The 25,464-nt window shown below is 35.6% G+C and overlaps 1 protein-coding gene across 9 annotated transcripts in view; it reads right to left on the bottom strand.

Annotated features, from left to right (window-relative positions):
* Positions 1-25,464, bottom strand: part of BCAS3 (BCAS3 microtubule associated cell migration factor) — a 614,170-nt gene that overhangs the window by 168,154 nt on the left and 420,552 nt on the right. The window lies entirely within an intron of this gene.

The raw sequence follows: 25,464 nt of genomic DNA, 5'->3' as shown, positions 1-25,464 counted from the left end.
TACATAAGTGTTTGGAAGATGTAAACAGGATATAAATCTGAGATCGGTTCTTCAATCTGTCTACAAATAACCATGACATTATATATAAACTATACTTTAGAGCATATATGCTTTCTGTTTAAGCAGTTAAGACGTGTATTAGACACTATGATAAACAGAAAAAATGAATACCGATAAATGCAAGCCTTCCGTCTCGGAAAGTCTTCACTTATTTGATTAAGTTAGGTGAAAAACAGAGCAGTCATGCTTGTAGCCTTTCTTCCTTTTCCCTTTCCTCTCCTCTTTTCATTTCTAATGCGAATCGGAAGTCTATGTGGAGCAGTCTGGCTAGCCCCAGTCTAACCTCCCCATCTGGAAGGGGACTAACCAGCCTTGGGGCTACTTCCAACCCTTCCCAGCTGTTGGGTTGGGGTTTTTTGTTTTTGTGGGCTTGAGAAAGCATATTTATATAAATGATTGCCATATCCTTTGCCAGCTGTTGACCCTGCTCTTGTCCCGGTTGGGGCATGGTTTTCATTTTTAGCGGCCACAGACTGGAACTGACCCTGATAGAGTTAGCACGCTATGCAAACAGCTTTACGCGCTATTGCTGTGACAGTTCAGACAATGGATGCACAGTATAATCCAAGGGGCCGGTGTTTCCCTTTGGGCAAATGTCACAGAATCCAGAGCTGGAAGTATCAGTTGAAAAAATAAATTCTGAGATTCACTGTGTTATGGAATAGCTTCTCTTCAGTAATTCAGACTGCAGTGATTTCCAGCGAGGGTCAGAGCAAGAATTTATCAGCAGCAATAAATTAGTTTTCCCTTGTACAAGTATGAACCCCAAAAGTTCTCTAGGTAGAACTGCAGAGGCAATGGCCTGTATAATTATACAAGAGGTAAAAAGAAGTTATATTTTCAGTTTTAAGACTACGTATATATGCTTCTGATGTTAATGTCCATAAAGAAAAAAATTTAGATTCCTGTACCTTAACAGGACAAAAAGAAAAGCGGTTTGGGTTTTATTACTATAGCCTACCAATAATCATTCCTAAGGATCTAATCAGATCACTTATGATGCCCATTACCAACCAGAATAAATCTATGTTTAATCTGTGGATAACTTTCTAGTCACAACGAACTAAAAGTTTAGAAATATTCTTAGGGAGAGAACAGTTAGTTGGGAGAGAGGGACCCACAGGGATGGGAGGGAATTTATCCTAAATGATGAATTTATCCTAAACAACGAATATTTCATCTGCAGTTAAATGGGAATAAGAGAGTAAACAGCAAATTTTTACAACTTTCATAAACTATACTAAGTCCTTCTGGCCATAAGGACCAATGGCATATGTGGAAAATGAAGAAATTTAATTAAAAAGAACTTGATTGTTGATGCTTAAAGTGATACACCTACACAAACTGAAGATTTATAGTATTTGATGGTTTACTGGGTCATTTAGTCATTGCAACAGATTATTATTTTGAGACTCTAATGGTAAAGGGAAAGTAGCAAGATAGCTTGTCAAAAAGAGGTCCTGTATTAGGTTGTCTCTTTCTCTCCTGTCAAGCCTGCAGGCTGGCTGGCTGGCTATGGCAGATGGAGACTGCCATACATAACTGTAATTAAAATGTGAACCCCATCTTAGAGGTCAGGATAGAATAGTTGACAAATAGGGAAGCTGGGAGATGGAAAGAGAAAATATTTCCTGACAGGCATTTTCAGTCTTTGAAAAACAATCCAAAAGGAAATTTAGCCTATGAATTTAAGCGTCACATACTTAGTATATCTTTTTAAAATCCTCAGAAGCTTGAGGTCTGGAATTGCTTTAAAGGCAGATCAGAATTTCAATCAGCTTTAGCACAATGACAATTTCGAGTGCTGGGGGAATTAACTGATGGGATCTTTGAAGCTTCTATGAACTCTGATTAACTAATGACAAAATCTGTGAAATCACAAAGCAATATTTTATTTCTCTGACACAAACATATTTGGAATAATGAGGAAAAGAAAATGAAGCCATTTGTTGCTCCTGCTATAGCAGATCCTGAATGAAAATTTCACACCACTGGCACAAGCTGATGGCACGACCTCCAGATATACTTTATTTGTAAGCAGAATATAATTAGATTTTTGAAAATTCAATATTGTATCTTTTTATATTTATCTTAATTATTGATATTCTAGGGCTTAATTCTACCACCTTATTTTTTTAATGTTTATTTATTTTGTGGGAGAGAGTGAGAGAGAGAGAGAAAGAGAGAGAGAGTGCATGCGTGTGCACGAGTAGGGGAGGGGCAGAGAGAGAGTGAGAGAGAATTCCAAACAGGCTCCTCATCATTGGTGCAGAGCCTGATGCGGGGCTCGATCCCATAACCGTGAGATCATGACTTGAGCCAAGATCAAGAGTTGGATGCTCAACCAATTGAGCCACCCAGGTGCCCCTCTACCATCTTATTTTGTATGCTTCGTTCTTCTGTGCCTTCTATTGCACTTTTATTTACTTAATTTCTTTTTCTTTCCTTTTTTTGTAAGTAGGTATCATGCCCAGCATGGAGCCCAACTCAAGACATTGAGATCAAGACCTGAGATGAGATCAAGAGCTGGTTGCTTAATTGAGTGAGTCACCCAGGTGTGCCTAGTTTATTTCTACTGCTTTTCTATAATCATTTTTTCTCTCTACATTTGAAAGCTACAGATTGTATTTTTATTAATGGCTTACCCTTAATTTTTCTCACGCTGTACACAACTATTCATTTCCCTAAGTTACTTAGTATCACAGTATTTGTCCTAAATATGCTTTAATTGATGCTGAACAGCCCCACATCTTGTCCTTATTGTCTGGGATTGTAGTTTCATACAAATATATATCATCACATGAAAAGTAATGTTATTATATTACTATTATAACATTCAAAGTTAATTACCAACATAATTCTCTATCGTGCACATCACTCTTTTCCTCTGAATTCACAATGTTGTGATAAAGTACATCTTTAAAGGATTTTCTTTTCAGCAAGTACAAGACAGTAGTAAATATTTACTATAGTGTGAAAGTACTGAATGCTAATTTTAGCTGGGTATAGAATTGTTATTTAAGAATTATTTTTGCTCAGCACTTTGGTATATTACCACATTATTTTCTGGCATCTAATGCCATCCAATAGAAGTCTATGATCTATGTAATTTTCATACCTATGTAGGTAATATGTCTTTTCTCTCTATTAGCTTTTTAAAACAGTGGTCTTCAATTTTACTATAAAGCATACAGACGTGAATTTATTTATATATATTCTGCTCAAGTTAAACTTTCAATTTGAGGACTAAATCTCTCCAATTCTGTAAAATTCTTAGTTATAATGTGAACATTGTTTCTTATTATTTTGGAACTCTTATTAAATATATATTGACGTTTCTCAACTCCTTGTTTCTTAACTCTTTCACATGTTTATATCTCTGTGCTGCTTTCTGAGAACGACTATCCAAAAACACAGCCTGAAATTGTTACTGAGTTTTAAAATGTCAATGTCTTTATTATTTTATTACTAATATTCTGAAGTGATTTTTTTCTCATATTCATTTATTCTTGTCTAATTTCATTTCTGCTGGCTTCATTTTATGATTTGTTTTATAAAGCTATTCCTTTATCCTTTTGAAAATTTGAAATATAAAGGTTTTCTTTCAGATTTTTCTATTGTTTTCCTTTCATCTGAGTGAATTCATCTCCTATCTGCTGACTTTATTGTCTGTCTTTTTTGGTATTAATACATTACTTTATTTTATGGATTTTGACATTTGATTTGTAGGCTCACCTTTGATCTGAGTTACAGTGATTTATTTCTGCTTTCTCTATGAGTATACCACTCCTTGTCTTCCAGTTTAATGGCTGCCTCTGTGGAATCTCTAAAACTCCAGTCCAGAATTTGGTCTTATATTGAACAACTAGGGATCAGATAGGGATCAGATCCCTTGGTAACACTGGGAAAAATCCAAATCAGAAAATGAGTCAGTTCCTAAGGTGGTCTTTGTCTTCCCACCTTCTTGGGCATTCAGTTTCAAACAAGCCACAGCTCTTGGCAACAGTCCTTCTGTAGAAGTCTAACTCCCAGACACTTGAGCCATCTTTCAGACACTAACACCCATATTCTCCACCTCTTGGCCCCTTACATTTCTGTTTCAATTTTGGTCCAGGGAGATGTTTGTCCTATTTTTGATCTTTGTCATATATTCCAAATTTTCTTTTCTGTTTTTTTTCTCTTTTGTTTTTCCAATAGTTTATCATCAAGGTATAGACTTATAACATCATTTTTACTAAAAGAGTTTCTCCAACCAACTTTTTAGTAGTCTCCATGTCATTGACCTTTTGATTTTCTTCTAAGCCAAAAAGGCCTTATTATTGCTATATCACAGATACTTATAAGTCATGATTAAAACTTCTTATAATTTATAATTATAATTGCAATTAATTTCTTATACTTTTGATTATTCAAGAAATGAGTGAAAAATACTCAAATTAAAATATATCCTCTTAAATGATGAAAACAAATAAAAAGTATTCAACGTCAAAGAAATGCAAACTCAGGGCGCCTGGGTGGCTCAGTCAGTTAAGCGTCCGACTTCTGCTCAGGTCATGATCTCACAGTTTGTGAGTTCAAGTCCCATGTCGGGCTCTGTGCTGACAGCTCGGAGCCTGGAGCCTGCCTCGGATTCTGTGTCTCCCTCTCTCTCTGCCCCTCCCCCACTCACACTCTGTCTCTCTCTCTCTCTCTCTCTCTCTCTCTCTCTCAAAATAAACATTAAAAAACATTAAAAAAAAAAAAAGAAGAAGAAATGCAAACTTAAAAGACACCACTTTTGCATACTGGGTTGGCAAACAGTTAAGAGAGTAAAGAGAAACCATTCTCTTATACTTTTATGGTAGTGCAAATGTGACAATCTGTTTAGAAAGTGATTTGGTCAACGTACATCAAAAACTCTAACAGAACACATACTTGATGGAGCAGCCATTCTACTGCTGGAAAATTTATCCTGAGAAAATAATAACATAAATGTACCAAAATGTACAAGGAATTCATTGTTTATAAAAGCAAAAAACAAAGCTAACAATAGTGAAACAAACAAAAGCAAAGGAACAAATAAAGTATTTATTAACACGAGACTGGTTAAATAAATTACAGAATACTACATAGTCACTTTAAAAATACACTCATACACACAGAAGAGGGGTGAAAGGTTATACCACACTGTTAACTCTGCAAGTATGTTAACGGGTATCCTCTATTTTCTTTTTCCATGGCTGTGATATTAAAATTTTTATGGTTACAGACTATGTATGTATATGTCTTTAAAAAAGTAAAAATCGAGCAGAGGCGAGAAGAATAATTATTCTTAATTGCACAGAAGGCAAGAGAAGGGAGATAATATGAGCTTGGGGCCAACCAACTAAATCCCTCAACTGACTGTCTTCACATATAAATATATCCTCATCCACCTAGAGCTATTTCTTCCTATTACATAAATCTGAGCTCTCCCTCCTTTTTTTCAAGATCTCCAACCCAATCTCCTCCTGCTTGCTCAGGATCTTGCTCTGTCAGGCATCTGATCTCTCTTCAATTTCTAATTCATCCCCTGATTCTACATCCTTCCCTCAGACTATGAATAAGCTCAAGTTTTTTAAAAGAAAAAACAAACCCTTTTGAAAATGAGTTCCCATGTCCTATTTTCTCACTCCCTAGTCATTTCTATTCACTCCATAATTTGTGGTAGTGTGGCTCTCATTTTGATTGCTATACTCAAAACTATTCTTGCTAATGCCCCAATGACTTGCTAATTGCTAAATCCAATGTATATTTCTATCTTTATTAGCCAGGATCATTGTACTATCCTATATTTAATGACACTGCTGTTTGATATCCTCCCCACCCACTACCCCCATCACTTCTGGTGGCAATGTACTTTTGGGTTCTAGTCCTGATTCTCTGACAGCTCCTTCTGAACAAATCATCTTTTGAAGGCCTCTAATATTTTGCTGATTTTCAGGGTCTGCTCCTGACCAACTATTTTTCTCATTCCATACAATTTCTCTTTCATCTACACTGATAACTCACATATTTTTACTCAGAGCCAGGTGTTCTACCTTGGTTCTTATAGGTACATCACTTTCAATATTGCTAAAATTTAAAGTATTAAGTTCCCCATTTATCTGCTTGTCCCTTATATTTTCTCTTCCATTCAATAAGCACAGACAGAAACCTGAGATTCATATTTAAACTCCTCCCCCTTCCCCATGCCTGATATCCAATCACCACGTCTGACAATTTTTACTGCTAAACACTTCTCAACTTTCTACTTCCGTTTACCGCTGTCCTAGGTCAGGTCAATACTATGTGTGTTCTCCCTGACTCCAGTTTTAACCTTTCTTCAAATCTGCCTTCTCTATAGCTACCAACTGGAGCATTCTGTAACATACAATTGCTGAATCACTATGTTGTACACCTGAAACGAATATATGTCAACTATAAAATATAAATAATAAAATCAAAGAAGTTAGGCAAAAAGGAAAAATAAAAATAAAAAAATAAAATAAAATAAAATAAAATAAAATAAAATAAAATAAAATAAAATGCAAGCCTGATTATATCACTCCTCTTCTGCTTAAAACCCTTCTCCATTCCCACACACTGTTCTGGATTCATCTCCTATAACTCTCTGCCTAGGAATTTATATTATGGCAATGTCAACCTCCTTATGAGACCTTTGAATATACCATGGCTTTTCTTGTCTCTAAACCTTTACTTATGCTATACTGTCTACCTGAATTGCTCCTCATCCTGGATACCTTATCTCCAGAAAGCTTTCCTTAAATATTCTCTACCTTCCTGAACACCAAGCATATAAAGGAACTTAGCAACAAAAGGCATGCCCTTTGAAGTCTGCTGTTCCTTACTGCATAATATTATTAAAAATCCAGTTGATTTTAATCTCTCTCTTACCATAAGTTTAATTGAAGTTTTTATGTACATACATTACTTCCTCTCCTTTTTACCCATTAAGCTCAACATTGCACTCTGAGAAGTCTGTGTTAAAGAACTTTCCCTGCTTGTTGTACCTTCCACCCACAGTGTATTCATTATAAGCTTATCCACAGGCTAAGCCCTACTGCTAAGGTTATAGAGAGAAAGAAAGCAAATCATCAATAGCAATAAAGTTTTTTAAAGGCAAGTAAAATGTCTTTTTAGTAATCAAATGAGCTAAGACAGAAGAGAAACAACTTTGGTATAAGAGACCTAACACTGACTTACCAACTGGAACAGGCTTGTGGTTTACACCAGGATATAAACTAGGAATTGTGTAGAAATTCTCATGGGGGAAATTCCACAGAGAACACTTTTTACAGGGCAACTGATGAAACTACATTATAACAGGTGATTCTTTTTGCTGAAAGGTAGAACAAGAAGGTTTCAGATATCCGGGAACCATCTAAATAGGGCCCTAAAATTAAACAACTATAACAATAACAAAACTTGCTAGTTTAAAAGTTGGACATTGTTTAATAGCAAGGAGACAGGCTATCTCAGGGGAGAACACATCTCTGAAATCCTAAAATTGTGCTGTGGATCGGTTAGTTTGGTATGCAAATGGGTGGGAAAAAATGTAAAAGTTGAAAACTATTAAAAAAAATAGCTGCATTTGTACATTGGGAAATGGATGCTGAGGGTAAGAAATTTTTTAAATCTTACAAAAAGTTCACATTGCTTCATGGACTAGAAAAAGGGTCTGGTAGGAGATCTGTATAGAAAAAACACCTTTATGAATACTTAACTAAAATTCAGATCAGAAAGAAGTTCTTCTAAAATTGGGCAAGATTAATTTGGCATGTTACACAAATAGGAGGCAATCTGCTAAAAAGAAAAAAAAAGAGAAAAAACTTAGCTGCTAATCTTAGGTTAATAGCAAATGACCCCATCCACTCTTAACCTCAAAGACTGACCTCTTGACCCACAGCCAGTGGCCCTGTTCAGAAACATGTTGCCACCAGAGTAAATAAAAAGAGAACATAACGTGCTGAAATTGTTACTGCTAATGACAAGTGACACACACTATATACTGCCAATGAGCAAAACCATCAATAAATAACCCTGAGCATGTTTGCCAATGTTCTTCTGGATTTTAGTTTCCTCTCCTATGTCTATAAATTTTTATTTATTTATTTGTTATGGAAGGGGAAAAATTAGTATTCTCAGCCCTGGGTATTTTAGGACATTTTTTTAAAGTATAGACTATAGGAGCACCTGGGTGGCTCAGTCAGTTAAGCGTCCGATTTCGGCTCAGGTCATGATCTCGCGGTCTGTGAGTTCGAGCCCCACATTGGGCTCTGTGCTGACAGCTCAGAGCCTGGAGCCTGCTTTGGATTCTGTGTCTCCCTCTCTCTCTGCACCTCCCCCGCTCACATTCTGTTTGTTTCTCTCTCTCAAAAATAAATAAACTTTAATAAAAAAAAATAAAGTATAGATTATAAAAGTAAGGGAAAATCCCCTGGCTAGATGTGTTAGGATCAGTCTACTCAATAATTCATATCTATGCTGTCTTTCACTGGCATGGTCCATACTAAAAGATAAATGACAAGAGAGAAATTTCACAGACATACCAGAATTCTAGCCTGGAACACATGTCATAGACATCAAGTCCAGAGAAAAGAAACTCCAAAAGCCTGACATTCAGAGTATTTTAAGTTCTTAAAATCTCCTATTGAAGAGTCTATCTTGATGTCACTGATAACACTTAAAAGCTTAGATCTGGTTTATGTTGTCAAGGTGATTCTATACAAATCAACAAGGAGAAACTGGCAGTACTCTAACATTTTTGAAATTTTGATCCTGGCCCCAATTTATAAAGTTTGCTTCAGTTTTTTCCCTTTAACCCGAATATATATTGCATAAAACATATCTGGAAGGATGAAAAAACTGGTAATGTTAAGAAGAGAGGTTTTTCATTATGTACTCTTTTGTATTACAGGTTTGGATTTTGAGCCTATTAAGATTAAAAACATTAAAAACAAAAAAATTCAAATGAATAAACAACACAAATTATGAGCCTATCTATAACCAAATTTAGAGAGCTGGAAAAATATATTTAAGTATGAAAAGATACAAATTACAAACAGGAAGCAGGCTCTGAGTTAAGTGGTATAGATTTGCATGTGTAGACTAGTGAAAATAGAGGTAAAATACAGGAGCACATAACTAATTTTAATAAAATTCACTTTAATGCACAGGTTAAAAATTACTTTATAGAATGTGTATGAATCCACACATAAGATATAGTACAAATCAATAATAATTTAATGGAATAGAAAGAGTAGGGATGCCACATTTTTCAAACTAGCTGCCTAACTAGGTGGAAAAATTAAAATTACATTTTACCTTCTATCCTACTCCCACATCCCTCCTCCAGGAATACTATGTAGTATATGTACAGATGAAACCAAATTGTGTATAGACAACTGTGAATTGACTGTTTTCTTCTATTTTCTATTTTCTTCTATTTCCAAGTTGAAGATAAAATGAAAGATGAAGGCTTTGTAGCACAGTTATAATTTGTAACCAAACGAGAGCATATAAAGTAATATAATCCACAGTTCTTGGAGATAAAATTAAATTATGTTTAACTATAAAAAGTAACCAGTTTCTCTCCATTTCTCACTCAAATTTTTATTTTTGTAAAATGTTTTCTGCTTTAAAGTTGTTCAAGAGTGAAAGATACTTTGACATGCTTTTAATTGATTCGTTTTACACTCAAAGGGAGGATAACAGTGATTTGTGAAAGGATTTTTTTTCTGTCTTGCACACATCTCTCATTTGTCCATCTTAATTCAATTAAAGGAAATAAGGACAGTTTGACCGATGAATGAACCATATTTTAACCGAGGACACTTCTATTTAAACTGGAGTGTATCAACCACTGTAATTGTCAGTTAGTTACTTCCGATCTCTAACTTTTGTTTTCAGAGGTCACAGCATGGTCATAGAAGAGAAGAACATACTAGAATATGGATAAGTATTTAAACCATTAGCCCATTAGCTATTCAAAAAAAGAAAAATTTTAATTATTACTGGCTTATATGAAGATAACTCCACATGATCAGTAGCCCCTGTTGGGCTGAAGACCTATAAATTCAAATACAAAAAAAAAAAAAAAAAACCAACCCTTTTATTTGTTTTAAGTTGAAAAAAAGTAGGCACAATTTTATTATGCTGGGCCTTATCGGTTCTGGTAAGTTTTATTGTTGCTGTTGTTTTAATTAGCTTTAGAAGGGCATTAATATGAGAGGTTTTTTTTAATGTATATAATATGCAATCAATCACCACAGTCAAGATATAGAATATTTCCATCACCCCAAAAGGTCTGCACGTGTCTTTCAGAAGTCAATACCTGTCCCCCAACTCCTGGCCCCTGACATTCACTGATCTGCATTCTATCTCTACAGTTTTGCCTTTTCTAGAATTTCATATAAATGGAATCATGTGTCGTGTTTTATGTCTGTCTTTTTTAACTTAACCTAATGCTTTTCCAATTCATGTGCTTTGTTACGTGTATCAATCAGTACTCCCTTTCCTTTTATTGCTAAGCAGGGATAGAACACAGCTTTTGTTGTCTGTTCATAAGCTGATGAACATTTGGTTTGTTTCAAGGTTTTGGCTATTATGAATGAAGCTGCAATGAACATCTGAGTACAAGTCTTTGAATAAATGTATGTTTTCATTTCTTTTGAGTAAATACCTATGAGTGGAATGGTGGAATCATATGGTAGATGTATGTTTATAAGAAACTACCAAACTAGTTTACAAAGTGGCTATACCATTTTGCATTTCCAACAATAATGCATAAGCGTTCTGCAGTTTCTCCATAACCTCATCAACACTTGGTATTAGTAGTCTTTTAAATTTTAGTCCTTCTCATAGCATACAGACAGTATCATTTCCCCAATGTCAGAGTACCTTTTTATATACTTATTTGTCACTTTTAAAATCTTCTTTGGTAAAGTCTTTTTGCCCACATTTTGAATTGTGTTTCTCATTATTGAGTTATAAGAGAAATTTCCTAAGGGAAAACTAGAGCAAGGTTCCTGTGAGCTTGGGATCACAACACTGTCATCAAATGAAATGCCATTTACATTATATGGTTCATTTGCCAATGTCTCATCAGCGTTGAAAACTAGTCTCAAAAGCATTGAATGGCCAACAGGCAAATAAAAAAAATGTTCAACATCACTATCAGGGATATGCAAATCAAGATCAGGAGATATCACCTCATACCTGTCAGATCAGCAATTATAAAAAAGAATTAAAAAAACAAGTGTTGTTGAGGATGTGGAGAAAAGTGAACCCTTGTATACTCTTGGTGGCAATGTAAATTGGTGCGGCCACAGTGGAAAACAGTATAGAAGTGCCTCAAAAAATTAAAAATATAAGTATCATATAATCTACCAATTCTACTTCTGGGTATTTATGCAAAGAAAATAAAAACCCCAATTTGAAGAGATATATGCACTCCTATGTTCAATGCAGCATTATTTACAATAGCCAAGATACGGAAGCAACTCAAGTGTCCATTGATAGATGAATGGATAAAGAAGATGTGGTGTGTGTGAATTTGACTCAGCCATAAAAAAGAATGCCATTTGTAACAACATGGATGGATCTAGAGGGTACTATGCAGAAGTCAGACAGAGAAAGACAAACACCATAGGATTTCACTTATATGTGGAATTTAAAAAATAAAAGAAAGAAACAAAACCAAAACAAACTCATAGATACAGTAAACAAACTGTTGGTTACCAGAGAGTTTGAGGGAGGTGGGCAAAATAGGCGAAAGGGATTAAGAGGTACAAACTTCCAGTTATAAAATAAATAAGTCATGGGAATATAAAATACAGCATAGAGAATATAGGCACTAATACTGTAATAGCTTTGTATGGTGACAGATGATAACTAAACTTATCGTGAGGATCATTTCATAATATATTAAAATACTGCACTACTATGATATACACCTGAAACTAACAGGATATTGTATGTCAATTACACTTCAATATTAATAATAATAGTAATGGTAATAATAACAATAAAGCATCAAAAACCTTCTCATCCACTTAACTTTTTTTTCCTATCACTTAGCAGGTATTTAAAAAAAAATTTTCTGCAACCTCCCAATCTACAGAACTTTCCTTGATTACAAATTTAGCATTTTTGTGCTATACTGTCTTTGGAAATATGCAAGCCAGCCGGCACTAATCAAAATCGGTGTAAGGTTTTCCTGACCCTGGGTAATGTGACTATAAAGCTCTTTTCAGTTTTAGCTCTTACTTTAGGTTTATGATACCATTTAGAATTAATTTGTATATAACTTTACCTTTTTAACAATACTGTCCACCACAATTTTTATCAGTTGTCATCTCCTAAATCCACAAATTTAGCTGCTTTCCCTGCTAGATGTTACTCTAGCATTTCCCAGAGCAGCTTCATGTACGGATCAATGAATTCCTCTTCCTTTTTCTGTATGTATCGTATTGTTAATTCATTAGCATTGTACTCATGGCCAACAGAATTATAACTCATACACGAACTAAGTTCAAGTAACATATCTATTTTTTGTGTGTGTGTGTGAGGCACATTGCAGCCTTCCTGCACTTAGGAACACTAGATAGGACTTCAGCACTATGCTTGGGGGTTGTTTTAAATGGTGAAATCACTAACAAAAACACAACAATGCAAAAAAAATGTAACACTAAATAGATCAGAAAAAGGACATTTAACCATAGCATGAGAGCTCAAATAAGGCAAAGCAAGTGTCACATTATTTGAAGTCAGTTGAGAAAGTGCATGTCAGGCAATTGAAATTTTTTGCAGCTTTACCCATCTGTCCAAGAAAGCACAGCAAACAGGTTTTGGTTTGGGGTTACAAATAAATTTTGGTACACGGGTAAACTCGCAAATATGGAATCTGTGAGGAAGAGGATCAAATGTATATGTTCTGAGAAGATTTTCTTCCAGTCTGTGGCTTGCCTTTTCATTTTCTTAACAATAGTTTTCCAAGGGCAAGCATTTACAATTTTGACTTAGTCTGATGTGTCAGTTACTTTTTCTGGTTCAAGGTTTTGCATCCCATCTAAAAATCTCTGCCAAAATCAAGAACAAATAGATATGCTCCTAGTTTTTCTTCTTAAAGTTTACAGTTTTAGCTCTTTATATTTATGATCCTATTTAGAATTAATTTTTACATATAACCTTACCTGTGATTTCCCAGGGATAAATTACTTTTTAATTATCATTACTCTTAGCAAACCTCATGTTAAAAAATAACAAACATACGTTTATAGTATTTTTATAAGTCTGTTATACAATATTTAGCTTGAAGCATCATATGAATTAAAATAATATATTTTAATGAAAGATATTTAAATTAAAATAATATTTTTATTTTGAACTACCAAGATAAGGAGACATCTCTTACTAATATGGAACAACATATTGGAAAACACATTTGTCTAGGGGTGCCTGGGTGGCTCAGCAGGTAGAGCACATAACTGTTTTTCTTTGTTTTTGTTTTTGTTTTTTTGAGAGAAAGAAAGAACACAAGCAGGGGAGGGGCAGAGACAGGGAGAGAGACAGAATCCCAAGCAGGCTCCACAAAGCCAGCACACAGCTCGATGTGGGGCTCAAACTCACGGACTGTGAGATCACGACCTGAGCCAAAGTTGGACACTCAACTGACTGAGCCACCCAGCCGCCCTGAGCATACAACTCTTGATTGTGGGTTCAAGCCCCATGTTGGGTGTAGAGATTACCAAAAAATAAATAAATAAATAAATAAACTTAAAAAAAAAAAAGAAAACACATTTTTCTAAAAGCCACACTTAAGACCAGGTTTAAGCCTTTGTTCTTGTGAGGCTTTTGCCAATGAATTTTCCTATCATGGACAACTTGGCCACTGACACATGAAATGTGTAAATATGCAAATGACCAAAGTTTTCTAAAAGCAAGAAACTATAAATTTTAAAATGGAGGAAATTTCTTAATGGAAAACTATAATAGCAAAAATTTTTAAATGGCATTCAACACTTGAAGAGGAGGAGGACCTCAAAAGAAGGTTCTTGTATTAAGGAAACAATTCCTTCAACAAGTCACAATTAGAATGAACCCATGTTTCTGGGTATATCGATCCATAAATGGTTGAACAAAGGTTCAAAGAGAACGAACGTAACCTGCAGTGAGTAGCTTCCCAGTTCTGAGCTGTGGTTGGCATTATCTCCTCGCAACTCCATACTTTGTTCTGAGCTGCTTAAATCCTTCCCTTGACCACCACCAGTGGGCCTGCAGTATTCTAGGTCTTACCATAGAAGTATAAGGCCCGGATCCGATCATCTCTTGTCTCTTATCAGTCATGGCAATTAATGAATTCAAATTTCATATCAAATCACCATTATCTGCCAGGGACTATTGCAGCTACTGGGAATTCACGGACAGAAGATAAGGCTCTAGAGAGCTTATATTCTATCCTTGGGCTCTACATGGTCATTTTACTTCCCCCTCAATTCAATTTTATTCTGTGCCTAAAGAACAAAGCCAGTTGTAGGCAAAACCATCTGTGAGGCTGGACTGCTGCTTTTTGGTCCATTGCACAGACACACAGCACAGGACCAATGCTCCTGATAAAGGTAGCAAGTGTCAGCCAACACTTGCCCATTACTTGCTGCAAGAGTCCCTCTGAGTTGTTTACTCAGACTTGTAAGGCACACCTGTTCTTTGGTGACACCCGGGGGTAACAGTAACAGTGACAATTTTCACTGTTTCTTTTACATCCTCTGATAACACAGTGTTTAAATTCAAACAACGTTATTTCTACCCAGTGGCTCCCAGTGTAACAATATATTAGCTCAGTATTTATTTATTACAGCTTGTTAGCTGAATCATTTAATCTCTTACCTGTGGCCATAATCATTTTCTTTGTTTATCTTTCAAAATTTTTTAAGTGAAATAATATTATCTTCTCAAACTACTCATTAGAAAAAAAAGAGAGAATATTGTAAAGCTCTTGGGATGAATATAAAAATGTACAAAGGCCTCTCTGAGCTTTTAATCAGTCCTTCACAGCAAGTCCCCTACACTAATGACTTAATGACATTTGGCAAAACAGGGAGCACTGAATCTGGTCTCAGACACTACAATATTCTCAATACTGAGAATTAATTCCACAGCCACTCTGTGTGAGTGTCTCTAAAAAAGAATCCTAGAAGCTATAGCTTGCAAACATGTTTTTATGAAATATCCCAGCAAATACAAAGGGCTCTCCATGATACACAACTGGTATCCTGCTGAAAGTATCTGAAGAGAGCTCTTCCAGATGATGTATGCCACCAGGCCTGGAACAAGTTGGGCTTCAAGAAAAGGATAGTGATACTCCACCTGCAAATTTCTAGTAAAGACAGACATCCCTCCTGCCCTCTAGAACTCATAAGGTTATTCTTGTGTTAATGACCTCACACAACAGACAGATCCTTTTCTGCTTTTCTTTCTTGTAGAATGATTTCCCTAAAGCCAATGTTGGGCAAAGTGCCACTAATACCACCATAAAGCTCCTGCAGTGCTTGAAGGGGGAGGCAAGAGATAGAGGGTTAGGAGGTAATCAAGCTTACAGATTAAAGCTTACTAAAGCTACAAGATGAGCACAGCTCTTGGTGTTTATTAACTCTTCTAGTACTGAGTACTTCTCCCCCACCCTCATGGCACAAAATACAAAAGTCTTTTCATCAATGGACCTCAAAGGCTGGTATGCTTGAACATTAAACTTCAAGAACAGCGTCTCTACTGGGGTTTTCTTTGGTATCCACCACAATCAGTCAACAGTTTCTGCCTTTCCATCCAACGTTAAAATTATTCATGCCTGCAGACAATGAAATTTTTCTATTCATGCACTGACATCTGTGAGGGCTGAGTATGCCCAATAATCTAGACACACACACACACACACGCACGCACGCACGCACGCACACATGCCTTTTTCTGTGACAACAGGAGACCGGAATAGGAAAAAGTTAAAATAACGAAAATCAAAAACTATTTTAAGAGCAAAAAACCCCTCATATTTGCTTATAAATCAACAGTTTATAGGAGGACCTCTTCTATTAATTTATTCTGGTAAAGGTTTTCTAAGGATTGATTTTTTTTTCATAAAACATGCTAATATTAGGCTGATTGGCCCAATTTACCAGTAACCCATCTTAGTCACTTAGCAGATACATTAAACTGCAACTCTTTTCCTCCCTCTTGAATTCCTCAACCCAAGCCCAGGAAAAGCAGTCACTTAATTTTTAGAATTTAACAACCACAGGACTTCTGTAATAAGCTAATAGTCATTACTTTGCAAACCTCCAGCATCTTCATGTAGGGTATGAAAACTTCATTATTTCTGCTTTTTGACATCTTGAAGGGCTATACCCAGGTTGCTAAATTTGGGAGTACTAATTCCTGAGGGCTATTTATTGGATTTTAAGCCATGAAAAATTTCCCACTGCTATTTAATAAATTATATTCCTTCACCCTCACAACTAACTTAAAAGTTATGTAAAGTATCCAGATGAACAAAAACAATTTACGATTATAACATTGTTAAATGAATTAGATAACAATGGCTACAGCTTCCCAATTGCAGTTTGAGACAGATAAATTTATACTTTATTGATAGCAGGAGCAGAAAGCCCTAATCACTAAACGCCAGCATAGTCTGGTTTCTGTAGGTTAATGACCCATCTTCTCTATTCATAACAACAATCTCATTCATCATAATTCACATTAAAAAAAAAAAAAGAACTCTAGTCAAGCTAATGGAGGAAACGTGTGAAAAGTGATTGGCTGGGTAAAACTCTGTATGCAGCTGGAGGGTCCTAATTGATTATATTGTGCTGCAACTAAGCCTTCTGCCTTGTACAACAGATCTTTATCTAACTGCATTTCAATTGATTTTCACTGATAGTCTTCTTTCTTATGTCTAAGGCTTAAAGTACTAAACTAATAAAAGGATAAAAGACTTTGTAATACAGATTTCAAAATACAATGCCCAAGCAGGACTTCCAAGGAATAAGATGGCAGACTGGGTGTGTATAGCTCACCAAACATACAAGAGCCAGAATCTGTGAGTTTGGGAGGTAATTTTTTTTTTAATGTTTAGGATTTGAGTCTGTATTTTAGAGTCCAAAAAGCAAAACAGTAACCTAAACATTCAAAGATACAGTGTCTAATGTTCATTTTATTATAAGATGCAGAAGTGTAAGACAAAAGATTATCCATTTAGTAGCTCTTACATGTGTTCTTAAGTAATACATCCATTTTATTGGTTTACTACAGAATCAAAAATGCCCTGGATTTGGTTTTCTCACTAAATAGTGATGGGTTTGGAAACAAGGCAAGTACAATGGCTAGATAATGTTTAACCTCCAGGTGAGAGACCTAAGAGATTAATTGGAACACTAAACCAAAAATCTCAAAACAGCATTGTTGAACAGAATTAGAATGAGGGTATACACAATGCCATCCTTGAAAATTTAAGTTTAACTGACATGAATAAACTGTGCATATTTAAAGTATACAATTTGATGTCCTAATATATGTATACACCTATGAAACCATCACCGCAATCAAGATAATGAACATACCCATCATGGCCAAGACTTCCTTAATGCCCTTTTGTGATCCATCTCTCTCCCCTGCCCCACTACATATGCAGGAAACCATTCATTGGCTTTATATTACCATAAATTTGTTAGCATTTTTTAGGATTTTATATGAATGAAACCATACAGTATGGTTTCTTTGGTCTGGTTCCTTTTATTTATTTTGAAACCCAGCCATGTTACTGCATTTATCAAAAATCCATTCCTTTTTATTGCTGAGTAGTATTCCATTTTGTGGATGAATAGCAATTTGTTTACCCAGTGACTTGATGGACATTTGAGTTGTCTGCAGTTCTTGGCTACTACAAACATAGCCTCTGTTACATTTTGATGCATGAGTCTTTGTATAGACACATGCTTTCATTTCTCTTGGTTAAATATTTAGGAGTAGAATGGCTAGGACATATGGTAGGTATATGTTTAATGTCTTAAGAAACTGCCAAATTATATTCCAAAATGTTTCTATGATTCTATATTTCCAATAATGTATGTGAGCTCCAGTTGCTCTATGATCTTGCTAAAACTTGGTATAGTCAGCAGGTTTTAACATTAGACAATCTACTAAGTATGTAGTGGTACCTCATTATGGTTTTAATTTGCAATTCCTTAATGACTACTGATGTTGATCATCTTTGCATGTATTTATTTGCCATCTGTATTTCTTCTTCAGTGAAATCTGTTCATCTCACTTCCCAATTTTTCTTTCACTGTTTTCTTATTGAGTTTGGGTTTTTACATATTTACATATTCTTTTATCAGATACGTGATTTGAAAATATCTTCTCCTAGTGTGTGGTATTCCATTAATAGTATCATTATAAGAACATACGTTCTCAATTTTGATGAAGTCCAATTTATTAATTTTTTCTTTTATGGACCATACTTTTTAAAGTTTATTTATTTTGAGAGAGAGAGTGTGAGCAGGGAAGGGGCAGAGAGAGAGGGAAAGAGAGAATCCCAAGCAGGTTCTACACTGTAAGCGCAGAGCCTGAGGCAGAGCTCGAAGTCACAAACTGTGAGATCATGACCCGAATCAAGCTAAGAGTTGGACGCTCAACTGACTGAGCCACCTGGGTGCCCCTGGACCACACTTTTAGTGTCAAAACTAAGAAACTAATCTTATATTGATTTTCTCTATTGTTTTTCCATTTTAAATTAATTGCCACTTTGATCCTTATTCTAGTTTACTAAGATGGGAGCTGATATGAGATCTTATTTTCTAACACAGGCATTTTAGTGCTATAAATTTTCCTCTAAGTACTGCCTTAGTATATCCCGCAAATTTTGATATGTTGTGTCTTATTTTCACTCAGTTCAAAATAATTTCTAATTATTGAAATAGTTAGAATTGTGGTTATTGATTTCTAATTTAATTTCACTGTAGCCAGAGAACATACTTTGTATGATTTAAATTCTTTAAATTTATCAAGGCTTTCTTTATGGCCCAGAATATGGATTATCATAGAAATATTTTATATGCCTTGAAAAGAAGGTGGTTCAGCTGGTGGTAGTGGAAGAGATATATAACTATATAGATATAAATACAGATATAGATATAAATAGATATCAATTAGATTAAGTTGGCTATTAGTTAATTCAAGTCTTCCATGTCCTTGTTGATTCCCTATTCTTCTGTCAATTATTGAGAGAGGGATGTTGAAATCTCCAATTATAATTTTGTGTTTACCTGATTTGGTTGCAGTTCATTTTGTTTCATGTTTTGAAGCTCTGTAATCAGGCACATAAACGTTTAGAATTGATAGGTCCTCTTCATAAATTAACACCCTTAACACTATGATTGTTTCCTTATTCTGTAATAACATTCTTTCTTCTGGTTATTTTGTTTTTTAAAATAACCATTGCTGTTTTCTTTTGATTAATGTTAACATAGTATATTGTTATTTCCATATCTTTTGTCCTATTTATGTCTTTGTGTTAAGTTGTGTTAAGTTGTGTTTGTGTTTCTTACAGGTAGCAGATAGTGGAATCTTCCTTTTTTATCCAAGCTGGTAATTTGTCTTTTAATTGGGTATTAGGCCATTTACATTTAATATGTTTTTTGATAAGGTTTGCTTTAAATTGACCATATTGCTATGTTTTCCATTTGTTCATGTTTTTTGTTCCCTCTTTTTTCTTCCTCTCTAACTTCTTTTGGATTGAGTATTTTTATGATTCCTTTTATCTCATTTGTTGGCTTATTAGCTATATAAATCTTTGGTATTTTAATGGTTACTTTAGGGTTTATATCATATATTTTATCAAAGTTTACCCTTAAGGAATATTATAACACTTCATATATAGTATAAAAAGCTTACAATGTTTTTCTCTTTATCACTGGCTCTAAGCAATTTGATTATGATGTGCTTTTAAGCTTTGTTAGGCAGGCCTGGAACAGTCTAGGACAACAGTCTAGGACAACAGTCTAGGAAAAATTCTGTCCCACTGTGGAGACAAAAAGCTTCTGAGTATTTTCCCCACTTGCCTGTAAATAATAAGATTTTCCACTGTGGCTAGTGGGAACAGAAACTTCTTTGCAGTCCTGTGTGAGCTCTAATGAATTATTCCCTCTAATCTTTTTAGGTGGTTCTTTCCTGGGCCCTGGGTAGCTTCTCATGTGCCAAACAATACTCAGCTGAAGGTTAGAGATCTCTGCAGATCTCTACAGTTCTCTAGCCATGCAGCTTTCTCCTCTCTGGTACTCTGCCCTGTGCATACTATACATCTTAGCCTCCCCAAACTCCTAGCTTCATCTCTTCCACTCAGATAAACTGCTGTGCTCCACCTGGATGTCCCCCTCCCCAGAATATGTGTTGGCAATGAGCCAGTACAATTGTAGGACTTACTTCATTTATTTCCCATCTCTTGGGGATCACTGTCCTTAACTGCCTCATACCCAATACCTTGACAGCTATTGTATCATGTAATTATCCATTTGTTTTAGGTGGGAGGGTATGTCTGGTACCTCCATTCATTGAAGGCCTTATAAAATTCTATGTATGGAGTATCCAATTAACACTCAGAGAATGAATGTTAATTATTTCACCTTTATTAAAATCAACTTACAGAAATTAAAAGGAACATAATCTCTCTTTTTGTTTTAAATATAATTTATTTTTAAGTTGGCTAATATACAGTGTAAACAGTGTATACCCTCCTGGTTTGGGGGGTAGATTCCTGTGACTCATCGCTTACATACAACACCCAGTGCTCACTCATCCTAACAAGTGCCCTCCTCAATGCCCACCACGCATTTCCTCCTCTCCCCTGCCCCCCAACCCCCATCAACCCTTAGTTTGTTCTCTGTATTTAAGAGTCTATTATGGTTTGCCTCCCTCCCTCTCTCTTTACAACTATCTTTTCTTCCTTCCCTTCCTGCTTGGTCTTCTGTTAAGTGTCTTTTAAAGGAGATTAGTAAAAAATTGTTGGATATCCCCAAATATCCTTAGCTTTAAAAAATGCCAGTTCACTATCTTATCACCAGTACCACACTCTGCTCCTCAAATGGTCTTTAACATCTGTATAACAAATGAAGAAGTATATTTATTTTTATGATGTTGTTTATTTATGAAGGTTGGTGTTGAGAATTTCTAAAGTACATTAAGAAATCCTTAAACAAAAGAATCCTGTCTCATAGCACAGTTAGGTTAGCTGTGTGCAGAATCCCAAACCAAGTTACTATACTTGTGTGTAAAGACCTGGACACACAAAATGCTATCTTCATTCTAGATTTCATAAAAACTGTTAAGTTTAAAGTGATTTACCATTTTGCTTCATGTGAAATATTTAAAAACCAGCTAAAAGTAAGCTTACTAGAAATTTATGGTGAAAACAATTTATGGTACTGCCTAAACATAGGAATGAAATGGCTGTTAGAAATATTGAAAGAACACACTTCTTGATTGTGAGGTCTTAAAAATCAGCATGAAACACATTTCAACTTTCAATAATGTGTTAGCTGAGAGTATAATGAGAATCCCTGCATTCTGCTCCTTAAAACAGAGGACCATTTTAGATAATTAGGTTAAGAGCAGACCCCTGCCTGATGTGCCCATAGATGGGGACATGCTTATTCACACACATCTTTAGGGGTGAGATTTTCTATTTGCAGGCACTAGAAAACTAGGCAAAATTACCAGAAATTAGCTTACGCTACTGTAGATCTTTCAACATCCTATATCACCTCAGGGCATTACTGAAGTGGACATAAGTCATTTCAAAACTGTACTATATTGTATTTCGAATATAAGGTATGAGGAGTCATATTTACAATGACTATAAGCCCTCAGAGGAAGTTAATGAACTAAGGCTGACCTTGATCATTGACTCAGATCCTGCAGCACAGGGCAGTACCTACCTGCTCCCTCTCCCACATTTGCCAACCTTTGCTACAACAGTAATCAATTTGCTGTCTTGATCTCTGAAGCATATCATACATTTTTTGATCCATCATTAAACCTCAAACTTGTGGCCTAATTAAATTACTGCAGAAAGACACTGTGGAATTCTAGACTTTGGCAGGAAAAAAATTAGAGATAAATATTTGAGTAAGGTGAGAAAATTATGACCTAATCTCCAAGCAGTCATTAATGATTCAAAATTGCTGTTCAAAATAAATTAACTTTTATTTGATTGCCTTTTCTTAAAAAAACACAAAATGATGTCAAACCATTTTGCAGCATGGTAATTAAATGTTAAATACAAAATGTAAGACGAGAGAAATAGAAAAGGCTCCAGGGACAAGACAGCTCCATGTAACAGGTGTAAATAGATATGTATTTGGTGTCTAAAAATCATCAAAAAGATCTTCCAGTGTATAGAAGTTACATGGGAAAAACTGGAGGGATAGAGAAAAAAAAAAAAAAGCCAAGAGTCAGAGAAATGAAAGACAGAAAAAGGAAGACAGATCAGAAAAAAGTCAAGATCGATGCAGCCAATGAAACAAGCTAATGCTGAATTTTGTCAAGAGGCATAAATTTCAGTTGTTTCCTATGAATGATAAAAGCCAATGGAGAAATCAAATTATTTCTAGAATCAGGAGACAGACAGTGCCATATTATACCAAAGAGGAGAGGGAGTAAACCTTAGTTACAGCAAATATCAAAAAGTAGTTTTTACAAACAAACAATTTTTTTTTTAGTATTTATTTATCTTAGAGAGAGAGAGAGAGAGAGAGAGAGAAAGCGAGTGAGGGGGAGGGGCAGAGAGAAAGGGACACACAGAATCTGAGGCAGGCTCCAGGCTCTGAGCTGTCAGCACAGAGCCTGATGCAGGCCTTGAGGTCACAAACTGTGAGATCATGAGATGAACCAAAGTCAGACGCTTAACCGACTGAGCCACCCAGGCAACCCTACAGACTCCTAAATACAGAGGACAAACTGGTGGTTGCCAGAAGGCAGGTGGGTGAAGGAATGGGAGAAACAGGTGAAGGGGATTAAGAGGTACAAACTTCCAGTTATAAAATAAGCAAGTCACGGAAAGTACAGCATAGGAAATGTAGTTAACAATGCCATAATACTGTTGTATGGTGACAGATGGTAACAACTACACTTAGTATGGGGAGCACTGAGTAATGTATAGAATTATCAAATCACTATACCTGAACCTAATACAACATTGTCAACTACACTTCATTTTTTTTTAAAAAGGAGGTTTTAGCAAGGCAAAACCCCGTAAGAAGTAGCTAAGATGGTGAAAAATAGGTATGGGGAACAGGTGAGATTAGAAAGAGTAAAGGAAAATAGTAACTAATTGTGAAAGCACTAAACAACAGACAGTAAATCACAGCACTTCTCTTTGTACAGAATGCCCTTCCAAAAACTACCAGCCATTCAAATGTATCCCCTACAAGAAGCCTTAGTCCCCATAAACAGGATTTCTCCCCATACCTTGGGACTTCCATCTCACACACACACTATATACATATATATATGGCTCTTTAGTGGCATTTATGTAAGTTTACCCTGTAGTCCAGTTAACTGTAAATATTTCTACCCCATCTGATTGTAAACTACTTGTGTCAGGGATCTTTTTTTTTATTACAGTACCTAGTACCTTGTGCCCAGTGTACACCAGGGTACTCAATAGATAGCAGCTTAAAAGTTACCTGTCAGAAGCTTAAAAAATACTAACGGTGAGATTTCACTTTTCTCTCTCAAAAATCTAAGTGATTCCAGGCCAGGGAGAGTTGAATTCTAGATCTGGCAAGATCCTATTATATAAATTTAAGCCTACACATCAATCTTACTGAATTTTACCTTCTCTCAAGGTGGTAGGACTTGATAAGGACTCTATCAGTGCTACAATTCTAAGACTATGATTCCCCCTTCCCTGAATGCAAAGCATTTATTATCTGTACCATTAATTTTGCAATTGGTCACATAATGCCTTGTGGTATTTCTTCATCTTTTAAGTAATTCAAATTCATTTATGCCTCATCTTTCCCAACTAAAGCACTTGAATGGAGAAAGCAACAAAATTTTCTCATCTCCCTCACTGCTAAGAACACAGTTAAGGTTTCAATAAATATCAACCTAGTTCACAAAACAAAATGATCATTGGGTTGGAACTTCACATTTTGAGGCCCTACTGCAAATTGCCTTTTAACTAGAAGTACGCAGTTGGAAGGGAAGACTGATGAAGCTGTCAGTTATATAAGCTAGTTTACAGGACAAAAATATGCCACAGCATTCAAGCCTTCTGCTTGTTGATAACCTGCCAAAAGGAGCTCTGGGGAAGGGTGTTTTGTTTAGCAAGGATGAAAAGGAACTGAGCAGGGGCATCTCCTAAACCAGCAATAATAGGGGAAAACTTATCAGAGACTTAGTTTCCTTTGTTCATTGAGAAGCCCGAGTAGCAATTACCTGCTTTCACCATGATCATTACCATCACAAAGAATCAGGCAGTGTCACACAGTGGAGAGACAGTATTTGGATTTACAGAACCTCCATTTGACTCCCAGCTCTAACACTTAGTCACCATGCTGAAATTACTTAACAATGCTAAGCCTCAGTTCAAAATCGTCCATACAACATAAAGTAACAATTCCTACCTGGGTTCTTTCAAGGATTAACTGAGGCAATGCAAGTGAAGAGTTCTCTATAAATTAGAATAATTAAAAAAAAAATCACATATCTCGCTCAGAGTGTATGACATTTAATTGAAGTAGGTGAGGCTAAGCTAAGTAATTGTGGGCAGTAAGGATGTTATTTTCTGCAGGGCATTGGAGTTCCTAGGTGCGTTTGTACTAATTCCTTTGGATCCCAGGGCTTCCTTTGGGAAAAAGTCTCCAATGTAAGTACTCTGGGCCCTAACGGGGTTTCTTTTGAAACATATCAAATAACTGAAGAAACTATAGGGAGAAGAAAAGTCATTGCAAGCAGTAAGAATCTAGTGGATAGATAGAAACTATCATGGCATGCCTTCCCCAGGTAGGCCTGCTGAGTGTTCTGTTTCTTCGACAGATATCACAATGGAGAACCAACTAGGGATTGCCACCTTTCAATCTGAATACCCATCCTACAGTTTATCTGGTTCAGCATTCTCAAAACAGATTATGGAAGTAGTCCAAAAGGAGATAACATGCTCTGGGGTTCTTACTAATGAGGAGGTATCATGTCTGTTATATGTGAATACAAAGTTATAAGGAACTAGAAAATTATGAACTATACTTAATACAAAAACTATACTGACCATAATTTATTTCTTTGATGATTTAGAAGACAGTTCAGTATCATGTCACTGTTTCAGAATCACCA

The sequence above is a fragment of the Panthera tigris genome, chromosome E1, assembly GCF_018350195.1.
Source record: "Panthera tigris isolate Pti1 chromosome E1, P.tigris_Pti1_mat1.1, whole genome shotgun sequence".
NCBI lineage: Eukaryota > Metazoa > Chordata > Mammalia > Carnivora > Felidae > Panthera > Panthera tigris.
The sequence above is the reverse complement of the archived record's forward strand: the minus strand, read 5'-3'. Positions and strand labels throughout refer to the sequence as shown.